The sequence below is a fragment of the Haemaphysalis longicornis genome, unplaced genomic scaffold (assembly GCF_048455015.1).
Source record: "Haemaphysalis longicornis isolate Haplotype H1 unplaced genomic scaffold, Haemaphysalis longicornis Haplotype H1 scaffold_3, whole genome shotgun sequence".
NCBI classification, from domain to species: domain Eukaryota; kingdom Metazoa; phylum Arthropoda; class Arachnida; order Ixodida; family Ixodidae; genus Haemaphysalis; species Haemaphysalis longicornis.
The window spans coordinates 102,373,479-102,387,085 of NW_027526335.1; the positions used below are offsets into that span (position 1 = coordinate 102,373,479).

The window sequence follows — 13,607 nt, forward strand, 5'->3', positions numbered from 1 at the left end:
ATTCAGAGAAATTTCTAGTGATGCGTAGAGTTCCTTACGTAGCATGTCTAGAGTCTGAGCATTGTGTAGCCAGATGTGCCTAAGACAAGCGAAACACGCTGGAATATTTTATTGTTTCAAAGTTGTTTTTTTTTTCTTTTCGCTAATGATGTAAATTTATACCATTATAGCGACGAAGTGCCTTTAATTCACTAATTTTGTTTTCTGTCCAAAAATGCACAGCGTAGTGCAGGGTTGGTGTTTCCGCTATTTTGATTCGTATTCTCAACTTTCTGCGGCGGGCATTCTTTCTTTAAGCTTCGCTTGTGTCGGGAGATGTATAAGATGCATATTTTTTAATTCCCCTGATCATTTTTTGGGAAATTTTACATTTTCTATTTTTCTTAATTTTTGGTTTTTGCAGGATATTATTCAACCAATTATCTCCATTTACATCATTACAACGATTGGAGATGTTACTTCGACAAATCTGAATTTTTTGTGGCATTGCAGAGCCCACGGTTCTTGCTCTGAAAGGGGGGGGGGGGGGGCTACTCGGCAAAAGATGCTACTCATTGAAACACTAAGAATATCCTGTGCTATAAACCAGAACATTACCATTGGAGTTAGGGACTGTACCTCATAGCAATGAAGGTTGAACGTTGACTCTACTTTATAGTTGCTCAAAAGGTGGTCAGATTTCTGCAAGGGTTCAAAGCGAACTAGCAGGAAGTGCTACTGCCGCACTGATCAGGAACCTGAATTTTGCGGCCTGGCCCTCGAATGGCATGACGGGCTCACCCCTCCATCTAATCTCGAACCTACAGCAGAGGTCTTTCTTTTACAGGAAGACGTGCTTATAATGGACCGATGTTCTCTACCCCGAAATACAAATGCGCAGTGTCACGCACATTAGCGTCCAATACACGCTGCCAATACAGGGCCAGTGACCATAGCGTACTTAGAGTGTTCATGGACACCATGTGGTGTCCTGAGCACATAACGGTGACTCGCATCAATACATGTGCAGCAGCTTAGCACCAAAAAAAAAAAACGCTTTTTCGTTTCGAGTCTAAAGAATGGCAGGCCACGTGCAATCCTTGTCAAACGTTTTGAGGCTATGCCGAAAGTGCGTAGGTCGCAACAAATTCAAAGTACATGCTTACCACTCGAGGGTGGCTGAAACATTTTATGCCAGAAAACTAAAGAAAGCGCCTTTATTTCTCACTGTCAGAATATATTTAAGGCGCAATTAAACGTTGAGTTTGTGTTTTGACATTTTTGTGACGCAGAAACCTTTGGCGTGGCCGAGAAAATTTTGACAAAGGCTGTATATGCCGGCAGAGAATAATGTTAGGTAGCCGGCGCATGCCGCTGCATGACCTTTAGAGCTCCGGCGACTGGGCATGCATGACCTGTGAAAGACATCAGCTGTTACCTTTTTGAAGAACAGGGGACTGAGTCATAGGTGGACTGGAGAACATACGTCCACAAGACAACTTTGGAACATCGGCTACCAACGAAAAAAACCAGTACTCTGCATCAGGCTTACATTCATTCATCCCGTGTTCTCCGGCACGCGGAAAGAAAGCGGTCGCTTGGCGGCCAGGTACAAGCTGCACATCTTTTGAAGACCGGCATCCACACAGCGAACGAGTACTGGGCGACATGAAGTCTGCCGTATGTCCTTTGATCCACGTTGCGGTGGCTAACGGCATTCCTTTGCGGTGGGAGATTTTCCAGATAGCTTTTGAGCAACCCGCGTTGGGGAGAAGTAGTGATTACGACCAACAGGTGAGAGCCGTCCAACTTATGAGCATTGTCTTAGAACTTCTAGAGAGGACGGTGGCGAGAGTTTTACCGTTCACCTTATAGTCAACGCTATCTATTTCATTGTCGATGGATGAGCATTCCGGAGAAGAGCCATCGGTGGGCGGGTAAACGAAAAGGCTTTCTGTGCTGCCCTCGATGGAGTGTCCTTACTTATTCGCCAAAAGGTTAATTCTCAGAGCAAACTGTTGTTACACCCTACTTGTGGGTAAAAAGTAACGCAGTGGGCGGTAGTGAGTTTCACACGAAAACAGCGTACCCTGAGTTTCGTGGGAAGGTTAATTTGGCGAAGTCCGAAGCGTAACGTTCTCAGGTTTCCGATGAAAATTGCTGCTCTGAAACATACTGTTTGTCGCTACGACATGTTCAGTTATCACTCTGGCCAGTAACTGTCTCTACGAGGAACGCACCCAATATTTTTCCCTGGCGATCTTGTAGGAGGGAAGAGGGTGTCGCTCAGAGCTCCTTTCTATAAACAATAAACAGGCGCGCAGTTTCTTTCGTAGCTCGACCGGCCTTGCACTGTCCAATGTCGTCCTACGGATGGTTTCTCCAGTAATCACTGCAAAGGGGATAAAATAATTCCCTCGGCTCACAAAAGTGTACTTACAAAGAAGCGAAAGCGCGTACCGCCAATCAGAGGTACTCTGGCCATGACACGAGAGGGGTTTCTATTCCCCGTTCTAGCACTTTGTATTTAACGCATTTCCCTCCTTTCAGGAAACAAGAAAACGGAGGTGAAAGATGAAAAGAGTATAAATACAAACACATACATCTTGAGGCTTAACGCCCCACGTGGCATCTGAAAAGTATTCGCTGGCTAGAAACGCGACAACACTTTGGTCCGGCACGTCTCGGGCGGACACTGGGAGATAAAACAGCGACACGTGAAAGAGGAGCCGCCTCGTCCGAGAGGAAAGAAAAATAAAAGGTTATATTTTGTTTAACATCTCCTCTTGGCGAGTTTCTTTGCCGATTCTCAACAGACACAGCACCGCTTCTCGGACAGTAGCAAGAGTTAAACGAGAAATCGCACACACGCAGACACAAGGAGAAAGCAGCCGTGGTAAGAGCTCGGAAAAATAGAGGAGAAGCGAAACGATTGTGCTGGCCCGGAGGTTTTTTTTTTTTTTTTCCAACCGCTTGCCCATCGTGGCTGCAGCAGCAGCGAGAGACGACCCTTAGCCCCTGAGACAAAATTGGATTCTGTGCTCCGTTCGTGACAATTTAATATCCCCGCGTACGCCGCGCAAGAGGCGCCCCGGCTCGCGCCTCTCGTGGAAGTAATACATTCCTGCGCCGGGCACGCTCGGCCAATCGCAAGCGCAAAACGTGTGCTCGCATTTTTCCACGAGGGCCACCGCCGTCCTCCGCTCTCGCTGCTGCTCTCTGCTTCAAAGGTCCGGCGGCCGAAACCGCGCGCTTCGTGGGCTCTTCTCGTGCCTGCAATGCCGCGTCCGTCCGGGAGACCAGCTGCCAGGGTCTTGTTCTTGCTCTCATGCTTTTTTTTTCGAGCCTATTTTGCTGTGCCTTTGTTTGCTTACGTTTCTTCTCTTTTTCACCGCTTGGGTGCGTTCACTCGAAAGTTGCGTTTTTGTGTCTTTTTTGAGGTTGTGCTCCCGTCCGCTGCGCATTCTCGCTCGCCTGCGTTCCCTCTCGCTTCTTGGGCATGGGGACCGCGTTTCTCAATGGCCGCGCTCGCAACCATACATGTCCACTTTGAAGCTGAGGAGAGCTTGTCCTTTGCACAGTTGTCGGGCCGGAAAGATTATAAAGTATGCCGGAACACTTGTGCCTTGTCTGAAAGCAAGCTGCCTTGAAATCTATGAAGACGGATATGAATGGCCTGAGCGATGCAATGAGAAACCACCGACGGAAGCGTAACCAACGCTTTCATTTTCTCTCTAACAGCTATAATTACTGATGGTGTATGAAGGCTTCGAACTTTACATTACAACAGCGGCCATTTTGCGCCAGCCGAATGTATGCATTCTCCCCCCCCCCCCCCCCCCCCCCTAAATGATTATCGCATTACATAGTGGCACTAAATATTCTGAGAATTGCTGGGCGTAGATAATTATTTACAGCGCAGAAAAGAGAAACGATGGATTAAGAAAGGTGCTCCGAACTACCCCAGTTTTCTTTGTTGGTCGCTTCTTTTTGCCTGCGCCGCACATATTTTGTTGCATTGAGTACCAACTCTCCCAAACTTTCAATTTAATCTGTGCACATGTGATTACCCCCCGGTAAAAAAGTACTTAAACGGATGCACGGCTACCTTGAAAGAATCTACCTGGAAATTTCAGATGATGAAGGGATGGACAGAACAAAAGCCGTGCTCTACATCCTAAAAGACTTATGAATGGCCGGCCTGCAATCCCACAATTTTTATCACGAGGGGAGCGTGACGGAAGAGGAAGGACGTGATGGGTGGGCGCTTCCCTGGGCGTGTGGGAAGGCGCTAGTATTTGATACCTAAGGGCTTGGTCTTAGTTGTGGGAGTTCAGGTTTTTGTTGCTTCGACGTTCGTTTAAGCTATATTTTGCTTTTAAAATGTTTTCATGGTTTTTAGGTGCGAAAACTTAAAATTATTCAGAACACCAAAAGCCGAATCAAAAATTTAAAGAGGCTACTGCACCGGTTGTTAAGATTTTTGTGAAAGGTCATGGCAAGTCTAGGTGCAAACGAAAAATAGTTGCTTCGTATTTTAAGCTTTATGTGGCCGTTTATTATTATTTCTTTTGCTCCCACTAAACCTGATAACGAGCTCATTCGGCTACAGGCTTGGTAAATTTATCGCGCCTCCCTTCCAAAGTACATGCCACTCAAGAGGGCTGAGCAGGGACGGCCGTGGGGCTTTTATATAATGCATACGACGCCAATGCTCCGCCAATGACGTCGCTCGCGCTTTGAGTTTTCTTTTTTAGCTAGGACGTCAAGATAAAGCAGAGGGCTCGCCTTGCGTGCAGGTGGTGTGGGGTTGATTCCCGCCCAGACCAAATTGTCGAATTTTTTTACAGTGAAAGTGCACATGGCTAACGTTCTGCGTGTTTTAAGTGCGAATGCACTTCTTAAGCGACCCTGAACCTGCGTCCACCGGCGATGTCCGCGCACGTGGAGATGGGCGCGCGCAGCCTGGCCGCTGACATGGCACATACCCACGTGGGGGATTGGCCAGGAATCTCCTCGTCTTCCTTGGCAACGGGGGGAGATGGGCGCGCGCTGCCTGGCCGCTGACATGGCACATACCCACGTGGGGGATTGGCCAAGAATCGGGCGTGAGAAGGGCTAATGCACCCGCTTAAAGGAGTACTGACACGAAATTTCAAAGCTGAGATCCGCTCTAGCAATGAAGTACAACGACAACACAAATAGGTGTCTGTGAATACATGCATCTTTCTTTCTTTGTAGTTGTGTGTGTGTGTGTGGGATCTCTCTTTCGCGAACATTACCGAACCGCGCAAATTCAACTCGTGCATTCGCACTTTCACATTCTTCCCCTCGGGGAAATGCGGGGAATTTTTTTTGTTCTCCGTCAACAACTACAAGGTGTGCCTCTCCTGCGCTCCAATCCTGTGCGTGTTTCTTCCGGCTCCCCGAGGTGGCGGTAGTCGTACATGCTCGAACACAATTTGCAAGACTCCGTGTGTTTTTGAAGCGCGAGGCATTCGTGCGTGTGCATTTGTTTGTGAGTGTGTTTGTTTGTTTGATTGATTGTTTGTGCGTGTGCTGGATTCTTTGCTAGCTTGTTTTCACTCGGGCCCGCGTTCCTCGAAAGGTTTCTCAAAAATGTGCCGCTGTGCAGCCAGCATTGGCAGTGTCTACGCTCACACTGTCCCCTCTTTGTCATAGTTCCAAGCGCTTGGGTGCTATAGTTCTTTGTCCTTACCTTCTCCGTGGCGGCAGGCATACGGCGAAGCGTCAAGCGGAGTAGTTTCGTCCGGCTCCTCGGGGTGGCGTAGTCGACGACACAAATGTCTCAGCGTGAAGGCTAATTGGCGTCTATAATGTGTCGTCTAGCTGGGTTGCAGTGGGTAATGTGTATATATATATATATATATATATACAGCGAATCAGAATAGGAAATGAGGGGCTCGTTGAAAATAACACAGAAATAAGGGTTGGCAGTCGAGAAAACCTCGGAAAGCAAAGGGGAGGATGTGGTAGATCATTGAAACAGATTAAGAATTTGGAAAGAAAGAAAGAAAGTGAAGAAAAAATGCCCGCCAGGTGGGATCCGAACCCACGACCTCCAGAATACCGGTCTGGTGCGATAACCACTACGCTACCGGCGGGGCGATTTTCCCATTCACTTTCTGAGGTATTTATGTTAGGTAGATTTGTTTCCTGTGCTTGGGGGTGGTAGCCAGCGCCATTCGGACTAATCGGGGTGAAGGGGACCTTCTTTTAACCCCCGGGTCGTGACTCGAGTGTCTACGACATGTCCAGAGTGGTCGACCAGCTTTGAACCCTCTTAAGCTCCCTTTGGCAACAAGACTGCCAGAACAGAGGCCCTCGCTATGCATGTAGCGAATCAGAATAGGAAATGAGGGGCTCGTTGAAAATAACACAGAAATAAGGGTTGGCAGTCGAGAAAACCTCGGAAAGCAAAGGGGAGGATGTGGTAGATCATTGAAACAGATTAAGAATTTGGAAAGAAAGAAAGAAAGTGAAGAAAAAATGCCCGCCAGGTGGGATCCGAACCCACGACCTCCAGAATACCGGTCTGGTGCGATAACCACTACGCTACCGGCGGGGCGATTTTCCCATTCACTTTCTGAGGTATTTATGTTAGGTAGATTTGTTTCCTGTGCTTGGGGGTGGTAGCCAGCGCCATTCGGACTAATCGGGGTGAAGGGGACCTTCTTTTTAACCCCCGGGTCGTGACTCGAGTGTCTACGACATGTCCAGAGTGGTCGACCAGCTTTGAACCCTCTTAAGCTCCCTTTGGCAACAAGACTGCCAGAACAGAGGCCCTCGCTATGCATGTAGCGAATCAGAATAGGAAATGAGGGGCTCGTTGAAAATAACACAGAAATAAGGGTTGGCAGTCGAGAAAACCTCGGAAAGCAAAGGGGAGGATGTGGTAGATCATTGAAACAGATTAAGAATTTGGAAAGAAAGAAAGAAAGTGAAGAAAAAATGCCCGCCAGGTGGGATCCGAACCCACGACCTCCAGAATACCGGTCTGGTGCGATAACCACTACGCTACCGGCGGGGCGATTTTCCCATTCACTTTCTGAGGTATTTATGTTAGGTAGATTTGTTTCCTGTGCTTGGGGGTGGTAGCCAGCGCCATTCGGACTAATCGGGGTGAAGGGGACCTTCTTTTTAACCCCCGGGTCGTGACTCGAGTGTCTACGACATGTCCAGAGTGGTCGACCACTCTGGACATGTCGTAGACACTCGAGTCACGACCCGGGGGTTAAAAAGAAGGTCCCCTTCACCCCGATTAGTCCGAATGGCGCTGGCTACCACCCCCAAGCACAGGAAACAAATCTACCTAACATAAATACCTCAGAAAGTGAATGGGAAAATCGCCCCGCCGGTAGCGTAGTGGTTATCGCACCAGACCGGTATTCTGGAGGTCGTGGGTTCGGATCCCACCTGGCGGGCATTTTTTCTTCACTTTCTTTCTTTCTTTCCAAATTCTTAATCTGTTTCAATGATCTACCACATCCTCCCCTTTGCTTTCCGAGGTTTTCTCGACTGCCAACCCTTATTTCTGTGTTATTTTCAACGAGCCCCTCATTTCCTATTCTGATTCGCTACATGCATAGCGAGGGCCTCTGTTCTGGCAGTCTTGTTGCCAAAGGGAGCTTAAGAGGGTTCAAAGCTGGTCGACCACTCTGGACATGTCGTAGACACTCGAGTCACGACCCGGGGGTTAAAAAGAAGGTCCCCTTCACCCCGATTAGTCCGAATGGCGCTGGCTACCACCCCCAAGCACAGGAAACAAATCTACCTAACATAAATACCTCAGAAAGTGAATGGGAAAATCGCCCCGCCGGTAGCGTAGTGGTTATCGCACCAGACCGGTATTCTGGAGGTCGTGGGTTCGGATCCCACCTGGCGGGCATTTTTTCTTCACTTTCTTTCTTTCTTTCCAAATTCTTAATCTGTTTCAATGATCTACCACATCCTCCCCTTTGCTTTCCGAGGTTTTCTCGACTGCCAACCCTTATTTCTGTGTTATTTTCAACGAGCCCCTCATTTCCTATTCTGATTCGCTACATGCATAGCGAGGGCCTCTGTTCTGGCAGTCTTGTTGCCAAAGGGAGCTTAAGAGGGTTCAAAGCTGGTCGACCACTCTGGACATGTCGTAGACACTCGAGTCACGACCCGGGGGTTAAAAAGAAGGTCCCCTTCACCCCGATTAGTCCGAATGGCGCTGGCTACCACCCCCAAGCACAGGAAACAAATCTACCTAACATAAATACCTCAGAAAGTGAATGGGAAAATCGCCCCGCCGGTAGCGTAGTGGTTATCGCACCAGACCGGTATTCTGGAGGTCGTGGGTTCGGATCCCACCTGGCGGGCATTTTTTCTTCACTTTCTTTCTTTCTTTCCAAATTCTTAATCTGTTTCAATGATCTACCACATCCTCCCCTTTGCTTTCCGAGGTTTTCTCGACTGCCAACCCTTATTTCTGTGTTATTTTCAACGAGCCCCTCATTTCCTATTCTGATTCGCTACATGCATAGCGAGGGCCTCTGTTCTGGCAGTCTTGTTGCCAAAGGGAGCTTAAGAGGGTTCAAAGCTGGTCGACCACTCTGGACATGTCGTAGACACTCGAGTCACGACCCGGGGGTTAAAAAGAAGGTCCCCTTCACCCCGATTAGTCCGAATGGCGCTGGCTACCACCCCCAAGCACAGGAAACAAATCTACCTAACATAAATACCTCAGAAAGTGAATGGGAAAATCGCCCCGCCGGTAGCGTAGTGGTTATCGCACCAGACCGGTATTCTGGAGGTCGTGGGTTCGGATCCCACCTGGCGGGCATTTTTTCTTCACTTTCTTTCTTTCTTTCCAAATTCTTAATCTGTTTCAATGATCTACCACATCCTCCCCTTTGCTTTCCGAGGTTTTCTCGACTGCCAACCCTTATTTCTGTGTTATTTTCAACGAGCCCCTCATTTCCTATTCTGATTCGCTACATGCATAGCGAGGGCCTCTGTTCTGGCAGTCTTGTTGCCAAAGGGAGCTTAAGAGGGTTCAAAGCTGGTCGACCACTCTGGACATGTCGTAGACACTCGAGTCACGACCCGGGGGTTAAAAAGAAGGTCCCCTTCACCCCGATTAGTCCGAATGGCGCTGGCTACCACCCCCAAGCACAGGAAACAAATCTACCTAACATAAATACCTCAGAAAGTGAATGGAAAATCGCCCCGCCGGTAGCGTAGTGGTTATCGCACCAGACCGGTATTCTGGAGGTCGTGGGTTCGGATCCCACCTGGCGGGCATTTTTTCTTCACTTTCTTTCTTTCTTTCCAAATTCTTAATCTGTTTCAATGATCTACCACATCCTCCCCTTTGCTTTCCGAGGTTTTCTCGACTGCCAACCCTTATTTCTGTGTTATTTTCAACGAGCCCCTCATTTCCTATTCTGATTCGCTACATGCATAGCGAGGGCCTCTGTTCTGGCAGTCTTGTTGCCAAAGGGAGCTTAAGAGGGTTCAAAGCTGGTCGACCACTCTGGACATGTCGTAGACACTCGAGTCACGACCCGGGGGTTAAAAAGAAGGTCCCCTTCACCCCGATTAGTCCGAATGGCGCTGGCTACCACCCCCAAGCACAGGAAACAAATCTACCTAACATAAATACCTCAGAAAGTGAATGGGAAAATCGCCCCGCCGGTAGCGTAGTGGTTATCGCACCAGACCGGTATTCTGGAGGTCGTGGGTTCGGATCCCACCTGGCGGGCATTTTTTCTTCACTTTCTTTCTTTCTTTCCAAATTCTTAATCTGTTTCAATGATCTACCACATCCTCCCCTTTGCTTTCCGAGGTTTTCTCGACTGCCAACCCTTATTTCTGTGTTATTTTCAACGAGCCCCTCATTTCCTATTCTGATTCGCTACATGCATAGCGAGGGCCTCTGTTCTGGCAGTCTTGTTGCCAAAGGGAGCTTAAGAGGGTTCAAAGCTGGTCGACCACTCTGGACATGTCGTAGACACTCGAGTCACGACCCGGGGGTTAAAAAGAAGGTCCCCTTCACCCCGATTAGTCCGAATGGCGCTGGCTACCACCCCCAAGCACAGGAAACAGATCTACCTAACATAAATACCTCAGAAAGTGAATGGGAAAATCGCCCCGCCGGTAGCGTAGTGGTTATCGCACCAGACCGGTATTCTGGAGGTCGTGGGTTCGGATCCCACCTGGCGGGCATTTTTTCTTCACTTTCTTTCTTTCTTTCCAAATTCTTAATCTGTTTCAATGATCTACCACATCCTCCCCTTTGCTTTCCGAGGTTTTCTCGACTGCCAACCCTTATTTCTGTGTTATATATATATATATATATATATATAGTATAAGTAAAGAGTCGGATACACAGCAAGAACAATAACAAACAATGTTTACTTACGTAGCGGCAATGGGACTTGCCTTCATCAGAGTAAAGTTACATGATTATGGTGTCGCAAACATTGAACACATTTCTTATATAGGTTTGCATAAAACTGTAAGAAGGAATGGAAAATGTTTCGCAAATGGAGAGTGTGCATACAGTCAGGCTACGCCTACGTTACAACATCAACCAACAAACAACAAAAAAAAAAAAAAAAAAAAAAGGGGGGGGGGGAGCAAGAGAGAGAAAAAGGGGTCGTGTTAACAATGCAGCGTTCAAGGTTGCACCATGACGGATCAACGTATGCCGCGCGGGTTGCAAGTTCAGACAATGGGGGAAAATGGTCAACCGCGGTTTGTAAAGAAAGGGAAGAGTATACAGCAAGGTATTCAGTGGCTGGGGAGACTGGTTCTAGGGAAAGCGAAGATGGGTGTGGCCCCCGCGGATGAAGAGAATAGATAGGGGGCACAAAAGAGCATTTCACAGAAGCTAGCAATCGAACAGGAAATAGGTAGGGTCACAAAAGGTTAAACATGAATAGATCACAAAGAGTTAAACATTCTTAAGTGGTGGTGGGAACGAGGTACAAACCGCGGTTGACCATTTTCCCCCATTGTCTGAACTTGCAACCCGCGCGGCATACGTTGATCCGTCATGGTGCAACCTTGAACGCTGCATTGTTAACACGACCCCTTTTTCTCTCTCTTGCTCCCCCCCCCCCCTTTTTTTTTTTTTTTTTTTGTTGTTTGTTGGTTGATGTTGTAACGTAGGCGTAGCCTGACTGTATGCACACTCTCCATTTGCGAAACATTTTCCATTCCTTCTTACAGTTTTATGCAAACCTATATAAGAAATGTGTTCAATGTTTGCGACACCATAATCATGTAACTTTACTCTGATGAAGGCAAGTCCCATTGCCGCTACGTAAGTAAACATTGTTTGTTATTGTTCTTGCTGTGTATCCGACTCTTTACTTATACTATTTCTGCGCGCTTTGTGAGTTTATCTTTCTCTAGATTTGTTTCTACCATGAGCGCTGACAGGACCACAGCAAAGAGCATCATCTGGAAATTTCCGCAGACCGAAACCACAGCAGTTGTGATCGGGGACTCCCAGACCAAGTATCTGTATCATCACTTCGATCCCCTCTGCCCTGGAACCCCCGCTTTTGTTTCTCAGCCTGGCGCATGCATTGCTGACGCACGCTCACTGATCGACTTTATCCCTGCCTCTGCCACTACAGTTTTTCTGCATGTTGGTACTAATGATCTCAGCTCTACTTCCGCTGAACATGCTTTCTCTGACTACCGCTCACTGACTGACCTCATTCTGGAATCTCGACCGAACATTTCCACTAATAGAGAATTTTAGCATACCGGCTCCCGTACGCTACGCTAAGGTTAGCGGGTAGCGGGACCGGACTGCGCATGCGCGCGCGGGGAGTGCGAGGAGGTTGCCCCTCAGGGGAGGGAAAGAGCGGGCATGGCGAAGGCAGGCCGCGCGGAACTAATCCACCCCACCGTGACGAATTTGCTCTCCCCAGTCGCGCCCCGCTACCCGCCACCGTAGCGTTAGCGGACGGAGCACGCTATGCTAAAACTCTCTATTAACGCCAGTCTCATTCTTCCCCGCTCCGCTAACCGCCGCCGCGACTACCGCATCTCTCGCTTCGCTCGCTGCTGCAACGAAAAGGCACGCCGTTTCAACTCACTTCTCCGCGAATTTTGCCGCCACTCACGCTTTGTCCGCTTCGTCGATCATGGCTTTGAGCACCTTCCAGCCTGCCGAGTACTCGCTGCGGACGGCTTACACCCGAGCTTCGAGGGTGTGGGCCTTGCTGGCCGGCCACATTCGTGCACTCTGCTTCATGCAACAGCGCTGCAATCCTCTGGGCTGGCGCGACTTCGCATGCACCGCCGACCCAGTTGCAGCCCCGGCTATATTGCCAAATGACAGCGACTTCCCACCACTGCCTCCAATTCTATCCAGTGTAAGGACCCCGGAGCAGTGTCCGTGCCAGCAGCCCACCGCCACCGCCCCCCAGATCCACCACAACCACGGCGCCCCGGGCGAGCGCCAGCGCCCCAACCCCGAAGTCCACGGACGAGCGTCGCGCCAGCGACATGCCAACCCCTACTGGCAAACCTGCAGCGGCCACAACGCCCCGAGGAAACGCTCGCGGCGACACTAAGAAGCTCCCTGACCGGCGCCGCACCAACAGCATGCCACGCCCAACCTCCGCATCTTCAGCGACCGCCGAGCCCACGAAAACCAACAGCAGCGCGTCCGCCGGACCTTCCGGGGTCCAAAATCCAGCCCTCCGTGCCACATGCCCTTACAACCTTCGAAAGAATCGGCATAGCAGCAACTGACTACAACACAAAAAAACAGGTAACGCGGCCTCCTTCCCCGTTTCAAGACAGTTTTTAAAGCTAAGAAAAATCACCGAAAAGCGCGTACGTTCCGAATTGCACGTTTCCGCTCTTGCACAGTACTTGACTGCCGCGGTCGCTCCCAGGGGTCTTAGGATTAGAATAAAACCTGCTACTACCGAACTCTCCCCGTCCAACATGAATAAGTGGAAACAGGTACTCGATAAAGCATCTTTACAATTAACTGAAATAATCCTCAATCACTACGAAACTACGGCCCATTCTCTCCGAAAGAAAGAGGAACTACTTAGTCAGGGACTAAGCAAAAGAGAGTTGAACCTTTTAAGCAACTACGAGTCTAAGACGGCCTCCGCCATATCCCGAACAAAAGCCCGAAAGTTTAACCGAGATAAGATTTCTAACACTGGCCACATGCGTAAGAACCTAACAAGCTCCGGCACTAGTAACTGCCCCAACTCTGACAATACGGCCGATAATGTCGCTACGACTGTAATAAATGCTTCGACTACTGCACCCCAAACAGTTCAGTTAAACCACTGTACTAATATTTTTCCCTCGCCTGCCGTCACAAAAGAAAACCTTACCGGGAATGTAATGAACCTTTCAAGCATAACCCTCTCCCCAGCTCAGATGAACGTCTTGTCAAAGGGCCTAAACTTTTGCCCGGCTACTGGTGGTTTTGATGAATTTCAACTTTTTAAGGACTTAGATAACTTCGCCAGAAACATGAGGGCTACGAGAATACTTCTACGATCACCCCGCGACGGAAGAAGCCCGCAGAACCCTACCTAGCTATAAGCACTGGACCCCTCCCACACAGCGTGATAGTTGCCTCGACA

At 48.9% G+C, this 13,607-nt stretch overlaps 1 protein-coding gene across 1 annotated transcript in view; it reads left to right on the plus strand.

Moving 5' to 3' along the window:
• Positions 1-13,607, plus strand: part of LOC144174971 (cell adhesion molecule Dscam1-like) — a 706,974-nt gene that overhangs the window by 28,973 nt on the left and 664,394 nt on the right. The gene's annotated exons all lie outside the window — the stretch shown is intronic.